Raw genomic sequence first — 16,296 nt, forward strand, 5'->3', positions numbered from 1 at the left:
GACCAGCTGCAAAAGACAGGCTCATCACAGGCCAACCCCTTTGCTCTTTCATATGCAGTACCAGCTGCTGGTGTGACATGTGTACTGGGGCGGTACACCTGTCAAACTGACAGAAAACTCCTGCTCCCCGCTCCTCCATTTTTCCGGCCACAACGACATCACCAAGGGAACCATGGTAAATTAACTTCTCAAGGCTTACAGTGAAGCACAAACCCCATCAACCCCATACAATATTGGCCCCCATATCATGGAAAAATAGTGGCACACATTGTGCACTGCAACACATTTTGCTTTTCTTGGTCACACTCCCCCCTATTAATTATGTAAACCACATTATCAACGCAGGAAGAAAAATATAAGCAGAATATAGAAAAACCTAATCACATGGCCCGGGGCAGGCATACACTTGCAATTTCAGTGAGTAACAAGTATACACTGCCACTATACAAACACCAATATAACCAATAATATCGCCATACAGTTCTCCTGTGTGTTGTAGTAAAAAGGACCTGTCAGCTGTCCTTTGTTGAGTAGTCTAGAGGACTTGTCAGCTCTCCTGTGTAGTGTAGTAAACAGGATCTGTCAATTCTCCTGTGTGGTGTAGTAAAGAGGACCTGTCTGTTCTCAAGTGTGGTGTAGTAAAAAAACACCTGTCAGTTCTCTTGTGTGATGCGGTAAAGAGGATCTATCAGCTCTCCTGTATGGTGTTTAATAGAAAATCTTTCAGTGATCCTGTGTGGTGTGGTATATAGGACCTGTCAGCTCTCCTGTGTGGTGTAGTAAAGAGGACCTATCACCTCTCGTGTGCGGCGTTTAATAGAGGATGTGCCAGTGCTCCTGTATGGTGTGGTATAAAGGACCTGTCAGCTCCCCTGTGTAGTGCAGTAATGTGGTCCTGTAAGCGCACTTGTGTAGTAAAGAAGACCTGCAGCTCTCCTGTGTGGTCTAGTAAAGAGGATATGTCCACTCTCCTGATATGTCTGTTTTAGCATATACTTGTATTACTCACACTGCTGGAGCATCTTTTCTTAGAGCTTTGAATTGTGCCATTCCTCTGTTGTTTTTGTTGGAAATATATAAATTAACAAACAGGGCAATTCCCTATGTCAAAATGCTGTGTCCCTACAGAGTTTGACAATGTCCAATCATCAGAGACTTTTTGTAGCACTGCAACTGCAGTCCACAAGATTGCATGCAGCTCAATGTATGGCTTTGTACTGCAGCTGTATCTCCATAGTTAAAATCAGTTAGTTGTGTTCCAAAAAGGTTCAATGTAGCCAATGCCTTATTCTTACATTTCCAGGAAGAATAACAGAGACACTGCACAACACGAAGTTCGAAGTAAAGATCCTCCAGAATTGTTATCACGTGGGTAATACGATTTGTCTAGAGGTTACGAAACGTGCGTCGAGGTGTACTTTTGGGTGGCTTATTCCATCACCAGATTTACAAGTGGTCAGCATCACAGCCAAATAGATTTTGTCAGCAGGAAAGGACAACTCCCCAAACTTGGGTGATGCACGCAGTAAAAGTATTCCAGATCCAAGGGAAACAAATTGTATGCAATTTGAAGAAAATAACTGCAGCACTTAAGATGCTCCAGTTCTTTTCTTCAAATTATTCCATCACCAATCATGTACACATCAGGCATATTCAGTATAATATTTTGTTTGGCTGAACTGTGTCAGGGTTCAATTCTAGATGGTGAACCTGGCTATAACTGGCTTTCTAATAAATACCTTTGTATTTATGTACTTTGTTGAACTCCAAAATGGTGGGCTATGATATCCTTATTGAGACCTTTACCAGTCCATATTTATTAATTAACTATTGTGGTTGGTGGGTATATTCTACCTCATGGTAATTTAATGTTTTTATCTTGTCTTTCTTGGGGGTAATCGATTATTGGCAGTTTGTAGATATGAATAAAGGTATATATTTTTTAAGTATCTAGAAAGGAGGACAAAAAACGCGGCACCACGTGGTCACATGGTGTGAAATTAAAAGCAATATAGGTGATATGAACTCACCTATTCCAGTTGTGCAACAGCAGGCCCAACACTGGTAAAAGCAAAAGATATGTGATGGAGCTGCAGCTGGGTTCAGAAGGTCCACTTGAAGGGGAACCGCTTAAAATGACAGATAAAAGAACAAAAAAAGGAGAACCACGGTATAGCACTGCTGCCATCAAGAAAAAAAACTATATTTTTTAAGTGGAAGCAGGGGCGTAAATAGGGAGGGGCAGGCGGGGCACGTGCCCCGGGCGCAACCCGGAGGATAGGGAAGGGGGGCGCCGAAGAGCAGCTGATCGCTGCTGACAGGCGTCCCGTATGTCGGACACCTGCAGCAGCTTAGGAAGAGCCAGGACATTACGGCGTTCTGACTGGGGTCTGTGACGGCCAGGGAGTGGACCAGTCCAGTCACCTGACCACACGTCGGTGACATGAGGTCAGATGACTCAGGTCAGGGGACAGGTCCACTCCCGTGCTGCAGCCTTCCAGCATCTGCCTCTACTCTGTGCTCTGCACACACGCCGAGAAGCAGAGACGAAGCTCCGCCCACACACAGCCCGTCCTGACCTGTCAGCAAGGAGACATGATGAGTGTGTGTGTAGTGTGTAATGTGTGTCTCTGTGTTTGTATGTGTATATGTTACAGTGTGTGCGTGTGTGTGTGTGTGTGTGTGTGTGTGTGTGTCTGTCTGTGTGTCTGTGTGTCTGTGTGTCTGTCTCTCTGTGTCTCTGCATGTGTTTGTCTCTTACATCTACTACATTATCTATACTCAGAGAGTTATCACTGTGTTATCTGTGGTGTTACATAGGACTGCAGGTAACACTACTACATTATCTGTACTCAGAGAGTTATCACTGTGTTATCTGTGGTGTTACATAGGACTGCAGGGAACCATCTACTACATTATCTGTACTGTGTGCTAAATTACAATCTCAGCTCTGCTACACAGTACAGATAATGTAGTAGATGTTACCTGCAGTCCTGTGTAACACCACAGATAACACAGTGATAACTCTCTGATTACAGATAATGTAGTAGTGTTACCTGCAGTCCTATGTAACACCACAGATAACACAGTGATAACTCTCTAAATACAGATAGTAGTGTTACCTGCAGTCCTATGTAACACCACAGATAGCACAGTGATAACTCTGATTACAGATAATGTAGTAGCTGTTGCCTGCAGTCCTATGTAACACCACAGATAACACATTGTGCTAAATTACAATCTCAGCTCTGCTACAATGTGTTATCTGTGGTGTTACATAGGACTGCAGGCAACAGCTACTACATTATCTGTACTCAGAGAATTATCACTGTGTTATCTGTGGTGTTACATAGGACTGCAGGTAACACTACTATCTGTATTTAGAGAGTTATCTCTGTGTTATCTGTGGTGTTACATAGGACTGCAGGTAACATCTGCTACATTATCTGTATTCAGAGAGTTATCACTGTGTTATCTGTGGTGTTACATAGGACTGCAGGTAACATCTGCTACATTATCTGTAATCAGAGAGTTATCACTGTGTTATCTGTGGTGTTACATAGGACTGCAGGTAACATCTGCTACATTATCTGTATTCAGAGAGTTATCACTGTGTTATCTGTGGTGTTACATAGGACTGCAGGTAACACTACTACATTATCTGTGCTGTGTACATACGTGCCTGTGTGCGTATATATGGGTCTGTTTGTAAATGTGTCTTTGTGCTTGTATATTTGTTCCTTTTATGTATTTGTATATGTTCCTGTCTGTGTATTTATCTGCCGGTGTGTGTGTGTATATGTGTTTGTACGTCTATATATTTACCTGTATGTATATATTCCAGAATGTGTGTATGTATATTTGCCTGTATGTCTAAATATCTATCTTTATGTATGTACAGTATATATGTTCCAGCGTGTCCATATATGTGGTTCATTTTTGGTTTGTGTAGGGGGCGGCAATAGAGAGTCCTGCACAGGGCGCCATCCAACCTAAGGCCGGCCCTGGCTGTCACCAACCCTCGTCAGAAGAAACTCCGCCGCTGCCTGCGCCGAATGACCTCCTCGGCTCCTCCGGTAAGTCACACCAGGCAGAGCGGAGAGTGGTAGCGGTAGGCTACTGCTCACCGGTCTGTTCACAGTGTGGTGCTAAGTACAAGCGGGGGAATGTGGCACTATTTACAAGGGTGGGAGTGTGGCGCTATTTACAAAGGGGCAGCGGTATGTGTGTGGCACTATTTGCAAGGGGGGCTGTGTGGCCCTATTTGCAAGGGGGGCTATGTGGCACTATTTACAAGGGGGGCTGTGTGGCACTATTTACAAGGGGGGCTGTGTGTGGCACTATCTACTGGGGGGCTGTGTGTGGCACTATCTACTGGGGGCTGTGTGTCGCACTATCTACTGGAGGCTGTGTGTGGCACTATCTACAGGGGACTGTGTGTGGCACTATCTACAAGAGAGGGGCTGTGTGGCGCTATCTACAGGGGGCTGTGTGTGGCCTCTTTAATATATTTTCTTTTAATTTATTTTTATGTTAATTACATTATATAACTATATCGCTTGTAAAGTGTAAAAATGCTTTTATACTCGAGTTACATGAAAAAAATTGTGAACAAAAAATTACATCTCATTGATTGGTAGGGAAAGAAAACATGGCGAGGGGGAAGGAGATGTCGAGAAATAAGTTGGGGGGGGGGGGGGGCGCCAATCTGAATCTTTGCCCCGGGTGCTGGAGAACCTAGCTACGCCTCTGGTGGAAGACATTTGTGTTTTTTTGGTGATTATTTGAAGTCTGGATACAATTGGTTTATACAATGGAAGAAAGTGGCCTGGTCTGATAAATCAGTTTTTCATAGTCAGGTGCGTCTGCGTCACTTACCTGGGCAATGTTCTGCTTGGAAACCTTGAGGAACATGACAAAGAGTTTAAGGTGTTGACTCTGGCTCTACATTCTCCACATCTCAATCTGATTGAGCATCTTTGGGGTGAACAGTTTTGGCGGCACTAGGGGGACCTACACAATATTAGGCAGGTGGTTTCATGTTATTGCTGATCGGTGTATGTATAACTTGCCTGTGAACACACAGGTGGAGATTTATTAAGAATGGTGTTTCATACGCCAGTCTTAATATAATGATAGCTAAAGTAGAATATGTCTAATTTATTAAGAGGTGCACATCTCTGGCTGTCCGTGTGGTTGAAAGGGAAATCTATGCCAGCTATGGTGTAGAAAACTGGCGATGTAAAAGCTAGTAAATTCCCCCTATAGTGCAGAGGCAAAAAAAGGAGAGTCAAATAAATATGTTGCTGAGTGTCCGGCACTGTAGTTGCCCTGTTTAAATTCACACAGACAAAATCAGGGACTGCCGTAATGAAACTATTTCCATTTAATCTTGCAAAAATGAAAAAAAGGATAAACATAAAAGAAAGAAGTAACAGATGTCAATCACATTTATGTTTATTTTACTGTTTTATACCAGTTAAAACAAACATATATAATTTGAAGGCCCCTTTAATGCGGAAACTATTGGTGTGCAATGACTCCTAATCTCAAATTATATAAAAATCTACCTACGCAGAATATACAAGAAATTTGCCCTATAGTGTGTTATTATAAAAGTCCAAACAGAATGATATTATATGGAACTGACAGCTCAGCATCAAAAGCATCCACATTTTTTTTAGTGCTGTAGATGACTGTTAAAACCTCAAATGATGTGGAAAATACGATAATCGCCACCTGCAGCATTATCAGATTATCAGAACTTTATATACGAATAAATGCAACACTTTCATGCATCCTTTATAAAGCAGTAACAAATATTCAGCTGTCATCTATTTATTGAACCTCTCGGACTTAATTTGGCCAAATCATATTCTAAGGGACCTAAACATCTTCCTTTTTTGTTGAATAACTGTGGAGCATAGACCAGGTAAGTCTTTTAGTATGGATTTAGTTGAGGGCTTTAAGACTATGCCTATAAGCAATATAGCGAAGAGAACTATAGACATTATGTCTGGCATTAAAGGGACTGTCCAGTTTAGAAAAACCCTATCTATATGTAAGGTCAGAGCAGAGGTGTAACTTGAAGCTCCTGGGCCCCAATGCAAAATGATTTATCATTTCTAGTACTGATCTTTTCATTTGTGACAAAGACTATTTGGGCCCCCTTGGGGCATGTTCAGACGTGGCAGAATTGCTTTTGAATTCTGCTGTGGACAGCCTGCTGTGGAAATCAGCAGCAGCTGTTTTTTCCATTGTTTTCTATACCTCTTTAGGTAACTTTATTAAGATGTTGTGGAAAATAAGGGTATGTGCACACACACTAATTACGTCCGTAATTGACGGACGTATTTCGGCCGCCAGTCCCGGACCGACCACAGTGCAGGGAGCCGGGCTCCTAGCATCATACTTATGTACGATGCTAGGAATCCCTGCTACTCCGTGGAACTACTGTCCCGTACTGAAAACATGATTACAGTACGGGACAGTTGTCCTGCAGAGAGGCAGGGACTCCTAGCATCGTATATAACTATGATGCTAGGAGCCCGGCTCCCTGCACTGTGTTCGGTCCGGGACTTGCGGCCGAAATACGTCCGTCAATTACGGACGTAATTAGTGTGTGTGCACATACCCTAACAGTGCGGAATTTAGGGTGCGGTGCATAATTTTCACACCGCAGCATGCGGTAGAAACACAAATGAATTTTCACTGCAGATTTCAACCTTTGCAATGCAAAGGCTGGTATCTGTGACAAGTCCGCTGTGATATCCGCAACGTCTGAACTACCTGTCAGATATGCAAATGTTGCTGCCGATTTGTTGCATAATTGCTGCAAATTTGCAGCGGAAAAATTCTGCTACGTCTGAACATGCTCTTAGGCTCCAGGACCCCAGTGCGACCGCAACCTCTGCACCCACTATAGTTACGCCCCTGTTTATGAGTAATAGGGCTGGTTTTATTATATAGCTGGGTTCTGGTAATCATATTGCTTTCCGTGACATCCAGGGCTGTCTCACGAGCCCATCGAATGAAGTTAGTTGAGAAAGTCAGTTCTGCATAAGGGCATGACCACACATGGCGAAATTCCTCCGCAACTGTCCGCATCGATGCCACACAGAATCTGCGTTGCAGATTCTGCAGCGGATCTGCACAAAATGTGCAGTACATTGATGCGGACTAGCTGCTGCAGACTGCGGGAAAAGTGCTTCCCTTCTCCCTATCAGTGCAGGATAGAGAGAAGGGACAGCACTTTCCCTAGTGAAAGTAAACGATTTTCATACTTACCGGCCGTTGTCTTGGTGACGCGTCCCTCTTTCGGCATCCAGCCCGACCTCCCTGGATGACGCGCCAGTCCATGTGACCGCTGCAGCCTGTGCTTGGCCTGTGATTGGCTGCAGCCGTCACTTACACTGAAACGTCATCCTGGGAGGCCGGACTGGAGACAGACGCAGGGAGTTCTCGGTAAGTATGAACTTATATGTTTTTTTACAGATACATGTATATTGGGATCGGTAGTCACTGTCCCGGGTGCAGAAACAGTTACTGCCGATCGCTTAACTCTTTCAGCACCCTGGACAGTGACTATTTACAGACGTCTCCTAGCAACGCTCCCGTCATTACGGGAGCCCCATTGACTTCCTCAGTCTGGCTGTAGACCTAGAAATACATAGGTCCAGCCAGAATGAAGAAATGTCAAGTTAAAAAAGCAAGACGCATCCGCAGCACACATGACATGTGCATGACAGCTGCGGACTTCATTGCGGAACTTTGAATCTCCATTGAAGTCAATGGAGAAATTCCGCCATGAGTCCGCCACTGCTCCGCAACAGACAGAGCATGCTGCGGACACCAAATTCCGCTCCGCAGCCTATGCTCCGCAGCGGAATTGTACGCATCGTGTAAACGAACACTGCTAAATTAAAGTGAAAGTCAATGGAGAAACGGCTCCGCTGCGGATTAACGCTGCGGAGTGTCCGCAGCGGAATTTAAGTGGAATTCCGCCATGTGTGAACCCGCCCTAATAGTGACCCAGCAGCTGCAGTTTAGCTAACATTTTGAACAAAAACATTTTACAAGGGCTTCTGAAAAGCTCCCTTGTGAATAACTACTCTGGTAAACTCCATTGGTTTACTACTATCCAAATACAACTTATATCATATGGAAGTTGGCTGAAATCTGGATTTTTACAAGGATTCCATGCTGGAATCTGCGTGAAATCCACCAATAAGCTGCCTCCTTTTGACTTAATTAAGAAATCTGTGACGTATATGTGGCGCATATTTTTCTGCCACAGATTTTAAATCCGTGTCACAGAAAAAAAAGCAACACTTCTTAAATTGGTTTCCACACGGAATCCGCATCGGGTAACCACACGCATATTAGCCCCAATTAATGGGGCTAATCTTCATGCACATCCGCAGCAGATTTAACTGCAAATACCCAGCAGAAATCCGAGGGTCAGTCTTCGAATTTTGCTGTGGAATTTTGAAGACATTAGCAACAGATTTTTCAGATGAGAATGTCCGTTGTGTGAATATAAGCTTAGAGTCTTAAAATCAATATATATCTTCTCAACCAATTATATAAATTTTTACAATGCCTGAAAAAACTAAGCTACTTTGCAAATAATCTTCAATAAAAAAATCCTAACATTTTGTCTCAACAGCTCCTTTGCAAATCAATGTGTCTCCAGGGTAACAGACAACAATTAAACTGCGTAGTCTGATCTTGCAGTCACACTCCCTTCTTTCTGTCCCCTTCTTCTTTCTAACATACATTTGACAGATTAGCTAATGTAAGGCACAGATAAAAGAAAGTATGACTGCATGATCAGACTACAGAAGGTTTGTTTGTTGTCAGTTACCATGGTGTTGCATAGCAGTTATAGACACAAAATGGTGGGAATTTTTAACGAAGGCTATTTAGAAAGCTACTGAACATTCCATACTTATTCATGAGGGCAGGTATAACACCTCCTGGCAGGACACAGACAAACCATAATGCTACATAGAGGGAGATCACATAGGTGCAAAAACACCCACTCACACGCCTACTATTCACGAGTGAGGTGGATGCTTAGTATTATCATTGCACACAAATGTAGCATTTATAAGAGTGTCAGTAACATGGGTTCATGTGGTGCACCATGCTGGCTTACAGCCTATTAGTCACGCCGATAGTATTGGTTAATAATTTGGCCAAAATACGCAAGCTCGCAACCTGCGCCAAGGGTCCCCATCGTATTGCGAGTCCCTATACTCCTATTACAAACAAATCACTGAAAAATAACGACATTAGTTTAGAATCACTGAACAGGACATACTTAGGGTATGTGCACACACACTAATTACGTCCGTAATTGACGGACGTATTTCGGTCGCAAGTCCCGGACCGAACTCAGTGCAGGGAGCCGGGCTCCTAGCATCATACTTATGTACGATGCTAGGAGTCCCTGCCTCTCCGTGGAACTACTGTCCCGTACTGAAAACATGATTACAGTACGGGACAGTTGTCCTGCAGCAAGGCAGGGACTCCTAGCATCGTATATAACTATGATGCTAGGAGCCCGGCTCCCTGCACTGTGTTCGGTCCGGTACTTGCGGTCGAAATACGTCCGTCAATTACGGACGTAATTAGTGTGTGTGCACATACCCTTACTCATGACGGCAGGTATAACAAAAACATTAACCAATACCTCATGTTTATCATTGATATTTATCATGCATCATGGATATCTTTTCAGGATGCGGCCAGGTCTAGTGCTGGGTGAGAATGGTTTGTCAGTATATTGGAAGGTGCCGAGCAGCCCGATATTATGTAGCATTGTGGTTTGTCTGCGTCCTGCCGGGAGGTGAACTACCCGCCCTCATGAGTAAGATTGGCCTGTTCAGTCATTTTAAACTAATATAGTTCTTGTTCAGTGATTTCTATTTACAAAGTTGCATAATTTTTATTTAAGCCTTGTAGCAATACATAAAAATTTATTGCAAAGCTTGACATAACCATGGAGTATAAATGATGTCCCTAAAACTTGCGCAATATAATTATAAGCATTGGGCCTAATGGCTTAGAGACCATAGCAACCAATCTAAATTTAAGTTTCAATTTAGCATTTTAGTAAAGCAAAACTAAGAAAAAGGGGCTTTATATCCCCATAGCAACCAGAGTTCAGAGACTATTATTGGACATACGGCCCAGTGGATATCATGTATGATAACTATTGCAGACCGAAAACATTTTATTCACTTTTATATTTAACCTGTACTAGAAAAAACAACTGCAAACTGATTATTTGCTATGGGAAGTGGGACAAATCTTTACCTAAACTAGTTTTTATACAACTGACCCGGGGTATGTTGCATGTGCTCCATGTTGCTATGACCATGCTGCAAGGGGGGCGCCAGTGGGTACGACCAGAAGAGAGGAGAAATGTTCCTCCCTCTGCACTGCTGCGTGAAGTGAGCGCTGATTGGAGGAGCAGCAGGTGCTTCTGTCTGCTCCACCAATCGGCACAGCCTGTACTGCAGTGTCACACACACTCAGCACCTCACGCAGCTCCTTCCTGCTGTGCTGATGCCCAAGTGAAGACTCCTCCACGGAGCTCCAGAGACAGGTAAGAAGAGCAGCAGCTTTAGCTTAATCTATGTCTATGTATGTGCAGTGTGAGGGAGGGGGAGAGAGGGGGCTTTATTTGATGTGTAACAGGATGTTTTTTTTTTTTTTTTAAAAGATCGATTTTGTGGGGGAGGGGAGACTAGGTTAGAGGTACTTTGAGTGTGTATTTTTTACAGATCGATTTTGTGGGGGAGGGGACATTGCCCTAAATGCTATAGGAGTGTGGGGGGATTCTTTATAAATGTATTTTGTGAGGAGGGGGACTTCTGTATAGTTTATTTTGTGGTGTAGGAGCTTATTATGAATCATGGGGGAGGGGAACTTAGCGTTATGTATGGGGAGAAAGGATTCTTTAGGGTACGGCCACACGGAGCGGCCCTCACACTGTCGCAATGCGGCCAACAACCGCGCTGGCACTATGTAGGAGCGGCTGTCAAATACCTCGTTAAGGGATATTCCGGTTACACTCGCGTGCGCACTGCCGCTCCATTCATTCTCTATGGGAGCGCCGGAGATAGCCGAGTGCAGTGTTCTGCTTTTTCCGGCTCTCCCATAGAGAATGAATAGGGGGTTAGTTGTTGTAATTTGCAAAATCGTGCGGCAATAAAGGGTGTATTAATTCATGGCCGCACGTTAACGCGGGTAAACCGTCCCTTTATCTGCAAAATCGTGCGGCCATGAATTAATACACCCTTTATGGCCGCACGATTTTGCAAATTACAACAACTTACCTCCTATTCATTCTCTATGGGAGCGCCGGAAAAAGCAGAACACTGCACTTGGCTATCTCCGGCGCTCCCATAGAGAATGAATGGAGCGGCAGTGCGCATGTAACTGGAATACGTGCGGCCACTAACAGGCTGTTTGACAGCCGCACTGAACATGGTGCCGGCGTGGTTGTTAGCTGCGTTTCAACCGTGTCAGGGCCGCTCCGTGTGGCCTTACCCTTAGGCTGGATTCACACGAGCGTGTGCCTTTTGCGCACGCAAAAAAGACGGCGTTTTGCCTGCGCAAAATGCATTTGACAGCTCCGTGCGGCAGCAGCATATGATGCGTGGCTGAGTGCTTTTTGCGCAGCCGCCATCATTATGACACTCCATTTGGATGTTTGTAAACAAAAAAGCACGTGGTGCTTTTCTGTTTTCATTCATCCTTTTCACTGCTGTTGCGCGAATCACGCTGTTCGCACGTTAGTGCTTCTGTGCGGCATGCGTGGTTTTCACGCACCCATTGACTTCAATGGGTGCGTGATGCGCAAAAAACGTTCAAAGAACGGACATGTCATGACTTTTACGCAGCGGACTCACGCAGCGTAAAAATCACACACATGTCTGCACGGCCCCATACACTAATATAGGTCCGTGCAACGCGCATGAAAATCACGTTCGTCTGAATAAGCCATTAGAGATAATATTTGTGGGGAGAGCAACTTGATTATAAGGTTAGGAACACACAGGGCGGATATGTAAAACCACACAGTGTATACGTCCTGAGAACCGCAGGGAATTTCACCTGAAAAACAGCACCAAATTTTGGTGTCGTTTTTTGGGCAGAAAGACTGCAGAAATAAATTTTAAAAAAAGCTAGTACTCCCAGCCGTAGTCCCTCTCCCTCTCTGAGCGTAGCCCGGCCTCCTGCGATGACGCTGTAGTCCATGTGACCGCTGCAGCCTTTGATTGGCTGCAGCTGTCACATGGGATGCATCGTCATCCCTGGAGGCCGGGCTACACTCAGAACAGAATACGCATCGCTATGACTACGGCCGGGTGTATTACCTTTTTTTTTTCTCATTAGAGATTAACGATAAGCAAAGTTTTTATCATTGATCTTCCCCTTTGTTAACACTGACCAAATATCATTATAATTGGTCAGAAACTGGCGAATCAATGATAATTGGCTAAACTAAATAGGCCTTTAATGGGGTATATTCAGGCTTAGTTCCTAGGGCAGCGTGAGTTGTAAATACGGCCCTGCTAAAGACGCAGATACTATTCAACACTATAGCGGAGCAGGGAGATACCTCCCTGCTCTGTGATCTACTAGACTGGTGGTTCCCAACATGAGGTTCCCATGAGAATCCTCCAGGGGTGCCGCGACACTCCTCTGGACAACTGCCACGGAGATTTTTTTGCAGAACCCCTGTAGATGGCACCCCCGGCTAAATGGACAGAGACGTCAGGGGCTTCTCCTGGAGTGGAATCCCCGGTCACAGCGTCTGCAACGCTGTGGACAGGGATTCCGCTTCAGGAGTTAGTTGCCCCTGATGTCACTGTTCATATATGGACAAAGACATCAAGCACTCCGTCAAGGAGCGGAATCCCCAGCCACAGGGAGCTACAGTGGCACTATCTACAGGAAGGGAGTGCTACCTACAAGGGTGTGTGTGGCACTACCTACAAGGGGGCTGTGCGGCAAGGGGGGGATTTGTGGCACTACTTACTAGGGATGCACAATGCATCGAAACTTCGATACTGTACATCCCCAAATGGTTTGAGCCACACAGCTAAGTATAGTAATACCTGATGAATGAGAGCGGGGCTGCGGCTGTGTAATACAGTCATTGCCCCGCTCCTGAGTCCTGACAAGTGCACGCTGTCAGGATGATGCGATGCGGCCAGTGCTGCACTAATGAGCGGCGGCACTGAAAATAGAACATGGCGGCCGCACTGCAAAACACCCCCATGTTCTGTCTTCGGTGTCTGCGCCGCCGCTCATTAGTGCAGTGCCGGCCGCATTACCTCATGCTGACCGCGCACGCACTTCTGTCAGGAGCGGGGCAATGACTATATTACACAGCCGCAGCCCCGCTCTATAATGGCGGAGAGTGCCGCTTGGCGTCTAGGGTTGCCATGGTGGTGTTTACATCACGTGGCACCTGTCACATGACGCGCGGCGCGTCCCGTGATGCGTGCGCCGCCCTGTGGGCGTGTGGAGCGCCGATTTTCACTCACCGCAGGTGAGCCTAACTCTGTCCCTTTACTATTTAAACCCCTAGACTTTTATTGTATGTAGCCTCCTGACGAAGCCGGTCACAGGGCGAAACGCGCGTCGAGGCGTTTATTCACCCATCCACTCCATCGATCCTCCACGCTCCTCATCATGTCTCTGGGTATGTGCACAGGTTTTTTCAGCCCTTTGTAGCCTCCACAATATTATGCTATTTCAGCTAGTCATATTTCTCTTGGCTATTTGAGCCTTTATACTGTTTGCATATGTTTCTTAGTAATAACTTTTTACGTACTACTGATTGTACTGCATAGATTGTGCACGTATTATTATATGCACTATATATTGTGCAGGCTACGTATATTGATATACTTTACATGCTGCTCATCTAGCTGTTTACATGGCACTATGTATGGGACTTACCTCCCCATACCCCCGGGTTCACTTATTACTTACCTATAATTGAGCGTGTGTTGGGTCTCTAGTGGACGGTTGATTCTGTTGGTTCTGGTCTTTTTCATCTGACCCTGTTGTATATGTCTCCGTGTTTATTGTATCAGATCTCTTTTTCCATTATTTGTCATTGCTATTATATTTAATAAAGATTTTTTGTACTTTTATTTTTTGAGTACATTATTTGCTTTAGGGTTGTGTCCCATTTTTGGTTCGTTTTTATGTCTATATATCTGATATATGCCAGTACATTAAAGTTTAAAAATAAAGTAAAAACATAAAGTAATGTTACATTTAAAAAAATACACATACGCCTTTTTTTTTTACAATAAACCTTAAAATAAGTCTCAATATATAAAATACACACATTCAGTATTGGCGCGGCCGTAATAACCTGCACAACTATTTTTTTGCGTCATTTATGATGTGTGCGCTGTAAAAAAAATATAAAAAAAACACTTTTCACTTATTAATGTGAGGCGCGAGGTGTGATGCTGAATTTAACCTCCATGTGCCTCACATTAATAGTAATTAACCCCATCATGTACCTCACACATTAACCCATTATGACTGAGAAACATGATGGGGTTAATTACTATTAATGGGAGGCAAATGGAGGTTAAATTCAGCATCACACCACGCGCCTCACATCGGAAAATGGAAGAACTTTTTTTTATTACCGTTGGCAAAGTATCGTTTTGGTATCGAAATTGCAATACTACACGAAGTATCGGTATTGAAGTCCAAATTCAGGTGTCGTGACATCCCAACTACCTACAAAGGGGCTGTGTGGCATGAAATACAGGGGGCTGTGTGGCACGAACTACAAGGGGGCTGTGTGGCACGAACTACAAGGGGGCTGTGTGGCACGAACTACAAGGGGGCTGTGTGGCACGAACTACAAGGGGGCTGTGTGGCACGAACTACAAGGGGGCTGTGTGGCACGAACTACAAGGGGGCTGTGTGGCACAAACTACAAGGGGGCTGTGTGGCACGAACTACAAGGGGGCTGTGTGGCACGAACTACAAGGGGGCTGTGTGGCACGAACTACAAGGGGGCTGTGTGGCACTACCTACAAGGGGGCTGTGTGGCACGACCTACAAGTGGGCTCTGTGGCACGAACTACAAGGGGGCTGTGTGGCACGAACTACAAGGGGGCTGTGTGGCACGAATTACAAGGGGGCTGTGTGGCACGAACTACAAGGGGGCTGTGTGGCACGAACTACAAGGGGGCTGTGTGGCTCTACCTACAAGGGGGCTGTGTGGCACTACCTACAAGGGGGCTGTGTGGCACAGACTACAAGGGGGCTGTGTGGCACGAACTACAAGGGGGCTGTGTGGCACTACCTACAAGGGGGCTGTGTGGCACGACCTACAAGGGGGCTGTGTGGCACGACCTACAAGGGGGCTGTGTGGCACGACCTACAAGGGGGCTGTGTGGCACGACCTACAAGGGGCATCTGTGAGTGGCGGGCTGATGGTCATTTAACTGTGAGTGGGGGGCTGATGGTAGTTTTACTGTGAGTGGGGGGCTGATGGTAGTTTTACTGTGAGTGGGGGGCTGATGGTAGTTTTACTGTGAGTGGGGGGCTGATGGTAATTTTACTGTGAGTGGGGGGCTGATGGTCATTTTACTGTGAGTGGGGGGCTGATGGTCATTTTACTGTGAGTGGGGGCTGATGGTAGTTTTACTGTGAGTGGGGGCTGATGGTAGTTTTACTGTGAGTGGACGGGCTGATGGTCATTTTACTGTGAGTGGACGGCTGATGGTCGTTTTACTGTGAGTGGGGGGCTGATGGTAGTTTTACTGTAAGTGGGGGGCTGATGGTCATTTTACTGTGAGTGGACGGGCTGATGGTCATTTTACTGTGAGTGGGGGCTGATGGTAGTTTTACTGTGAGTGGACGGGCTGATGGTCATTTTACTGTGAGTGGATGGGCTGATGGTCATTTTAGGGTATGTTCACACAGCAGCGTCCATTACGGCTGAAATTACGGAGCTGTTTTCAGGAGAAAATGGCTCCGGAATTTCAGACGTAATGGCATGTGCAGGCGCTATTCGCTGCGTCCATTACGGACGTAATTGGAGCTGTTTTTCTATGGAGTCAAGGGAAAACGGCTCCAATTACGTCTCAAGAAGTGACAGGCTTTTCTTTGACGCGGGCGTCTCTTTTACGCGCCGTCTTTTGACAGCGGCGCGTAAAAAAAACGCTTTTGAGCCGCATTTTCGGACGTAATTCGGGGCTAAAACGCCCGAATTACGTCCGTAAATAGTGTGTG

This window comes from Rhinoderma darwinii, chromosome 3 (assembly GCF_050947455.1).
Source record: "Rhinoderma darwinii isolate aRhiDar2 chromosome 3, aRhiDar2.hap1, whole genome shotgun sequence".
NCBI lineage: Eukaryota > Metazoa > Chordata > Amphibia > Anura > Rhinodermatidae > Rhinoderma > Rhinoderma darwinii.